We start from the raw sequence: 3,847 nt of genomic DNA, 5'->3' as shown, positions 1-3,847 counted from the left end.
ACACGGTGTGGAAATGGTACACAAACCTAGGAACACTGCACAGAGCCCTGGCCAAAGTTAAGTTATACTAGGTTTAACAAGCAGATGCGCTAATATGGTATCAACATTAAAAGTCATTATAAACAATTACACTATATATAAGGTGACCAGAGTCCCGCTTTTAGACGGGACAGTCCCGCTTATTTTATAAGTTTGCTAAATGTCCCGCTTTTCCTGCATTTGTCCCGCTTTTTGTGCTGCAAAGGAGCCTTATTCCCTTAAAATGTGGGGCAGCTTTGCAGCAAAGCTGCCCCACATTTTAAGGGAATAAGGCTGATAATTTATGTCATTTTACAATTTCACTATTTGTTACCTCATGCCGTGTATACTTGTACCACCAGCGCCATACGTGTCTTGTACTCGTATGAAACGTTTGAAACGTGACACTCGCAACTCAACAAGTCGATTCCCGTCCACCAAGAGACAGTGTCTGATTAGCCGTCACGTAAACTACCGTACGTGTTTCACTGTCTTAATTGATCAAGATGTCAAAAAGGAATTGCTCATTCAATGAACGTTTGCAGCGTGAATACCCATTCATAAAAAAGGTATTTCACAAAGTGATGTGCGATGTGAAAAATGTAAAAGTGACTTTAGCATTGCACATGGAGGTGTCAGTGATATAGTCAAACATCTTGACAGCAAGAGGCACAAGTCAGCTGACAACAGTGCATCCTCCAGTAAAGTTGTTACTGATTACTTTAAAAGTCCCAACCCCACCGACAAGGATCTAGAAGTGGCTGCTACTGACTGTGCAACAAAAAATTTCAAAGTATGCTTTGAACCAAAATTTTCGTGTGCTAGAGCGAAGTGTGAGGCAATTGTCGCAAATGTATTCGCACCCTTTGCTGAGAAAGAACCTGAGAGTCAAATGAAGGATGCCCACTGCATTACACTGTTAACTGATGCAAGCAACCATGGCAACAAAAAGCTATTCCCTGTTATGGTTCGCGTCTTTCATCCATATGAAGGTGCTCAAGTGAAACTCCTTGACCTAAAATCTCAACCAGGAGAAACATCGGACATAGTTGTGGAGCATTTAAAAGAAATCATTGAGAAACATGAGTTGAATGGAAAATTAGTTGGTCTTTGTGGTGATAATACTAACTGTAATTTTGGGGGTGCAGCAAGAAAAGGAGTGAATAATATCTTCAGGAAACTGAATGACTACATTGGCATTGGATGTTTTGCACACATTGTCCATAATGCTGTGCTGGCTGCTAGTGACTGTCTCCCAGTTGACATAGAGGCAGTTGTAAAAATATACTCATATTTCTACATCTACACTGTTAGCATAGAGGAGCTGAAAGAGTTTTGTGACTTTCTGGAGATAGAATACAAGCAGTTACTGGGGTATAGCAAAACGAGGTGGCTGGCATTAATGCCTGCAGTGGAGAGAATATTAAAGTTGTTTCCAGGTCTAAAATCATACTTCCAAACTCAAAGCAGATGCCCAGTGTTGCTGAACAATTTTTTTTTTTTTTTTTTTGTGAGTCCACAAGCAGAAATATGGCTCAGTTTTGTTCATTCTCAAGCAGCTGCGTTTCAACAAGTGATTCTTAAGATTGAAGGAGAAAGCATTTCTGCTGTAGAAGTGTTGAGTGCTGCTGTATCTAACTTGAAGGAAACTCTGCAGTCAAAAGTAGATAATGTGTTCATGCCACACTCAGTAAGAAGCCTAGTAGGCAAATTACAGCATGAGGGGCTAGCTGATCCTTCAGTTATAAGAAAAGTAATGGTTGAGTTTTATGGCTCGTGTGTGAAGTACTTGGATCAGTGGTCAGCTAACATACCTAATCTTGAGTGTATGCAGTGGGTTTCACTAAAACAAGTTCCTGGTCAGACGTTGAGAAAACAATGGATTTTTCAGCTGAAAGTCAAATGTTTGACATAAAATTTGACTCGAGTTTATTTCTGAGTTTACTTGTGCTGCCAAGTACATCACTGAAATAGTAGCTGAGTGGAATGAGTCAAACCAACAGATCAGCGGTGGGTACAAATTTTCACTCATTTCAAAGCCAGAGATGTTAGTCACCAACACATGTCGGAATTAGTTCAGTTTATGCTCTGCCTTCCTGGAACAACTGCTTGCACTGAACACGCGTTCTCACACATGAATAAAATTTGGACATATGAGAAAACGCAGCTGAAAGTTCCAACTCTTCAAGCATTACTGACGACAAAGCTGAATCTTAAGCATACATGTATGGAGTTTTATAGTGTGCTGAAATCAACTCCAGAATTACTAAAGAGGATTTCATCCAGTGAAAAGTATGCTATGTAAAGGTAAGAAAAACATTTTAATTGATTATAGTATCTTTATGAGGTTGAATTTATATATTATATATATATATATATACACACACACACACGAGTACATAATGTCCCGCTTTCACTCAAAAAATCTGATCACATTAACTATATACGATGAACCTGTCCTGGCTCACCTATTGGGCTCATAATCAACAGCTAGTATCCTTACGGATGAGAGCTCGTATGTACAGCCCGAATCAATGGGTAATGCTGTCACATACACAACATGGTTCTCAATAACAAGAACTTTGAACTGATAAGATATGGGCCCAATGAAAATCTGAAAGAGTACCGATATACAGTCGGTGCAGAGGAAATAAAAATAAAGGGAACACTGAGAGACTTGGAGGTGTGGATGAATGATAACTGTAACTTCAGAGCACACATAACACACACCACTAGTGCTGCTCGCAAAGTGAATGGACGGATGCTCCAGGCCTGGTCAGAAGCTATTTTTCTAAACCGCCCACTCCCTTTGAGGAGTAGTTTTGTAAACTATCCCAGTCGATTCTATCATCGTAATATTCATATTTTAATTGATATACGTGTTTATAAGAGCGAATTTCCGAAGATTTCTGAAGATCCACGAGACGAGCAGCCATTCATCACGCATCGGCGGAACGTCAGTGGTCAAACATCGTACCCTTACAACTGATTATTGCGTACATACTCGCGTCTTCTATTGAAAAATGTTGCAGAATTTAATTGAATCTGAAGAAGAGGAGTTAGACAGTGGAGTTCATTCATTATCATAATACGACGCCAAACGTCAAAAGAGGATCAGGAAATGACTGAACATGCCGAAGTTGACATTCTTGACGATGATGATGAAAATTGGAAGTCCTACCATAGTAGTGAATAAAGGAGGAAAAGGATCAGGAAAATAAAAGCTAATGATATAAGACAGAAAAAATAGGAAATACTGACTGATATGTCTAAGGCATAGGCTAGGCCTTAGACGAAACTAGATCATCTTATTCTTAGTGTTAACCTAATCAACGAATTTGTGTTGTGGCCATAGGCCTAACCATCATTTTACTCACCCCCCCCCCACCCTAGCCTGGTCAGGGGGTGGGTGGGTGACAGTCTCAGTCTCATGTCACGCAGGCATAGGCCAACACAGACCATAACTTGGAAGTGTTGTGACAATCATATTCACCTCCATGGTCTACCATAGGGCCTAGGTCTAGTGTTGCAAGATTGAATGAAATGATCAATCCCTTAGATGTCCAGCGTGCATACGCACTCACGCACGTATTTTAGCTACAGGACATCAGATCACGACCTCTCTAGAAAACTCCCGCGGGACTTATTGTGTCGGACATCACTCACGGTCATTCGGTCGAGCGGGAAAGGACACCTGTATCGGCCATTGCCAACTGCAAGTCGTCATAACACCGATATAATTGTCTGTTTCCACTGCTTGTATATGTGAGTGGTAGGGTGGTAAGTTTAAACGCCAAGAATCCGTTGAAGTTTACTGGCGTTTCGTCCA

Source organism: Oratosquilla oratoria, chromosome 33 (genome assembly GCF_046742065.1).
Source record: "Oratosquilla oratoria isolate Oo_2021 chromosome 33, ASM4674206v1, whole genome shotgun sequence".
Classification (NCBI taxonomy): domain Eukaryota; kingdom Metazoa; phylum Arthropoda; class Malacostraca; order Stomatopoda; family Squillidae; genus Oratosquilla; species Oratosquilla oratoria.
This window is presented reverse-complemented; position numbering follows the sequence as displayed.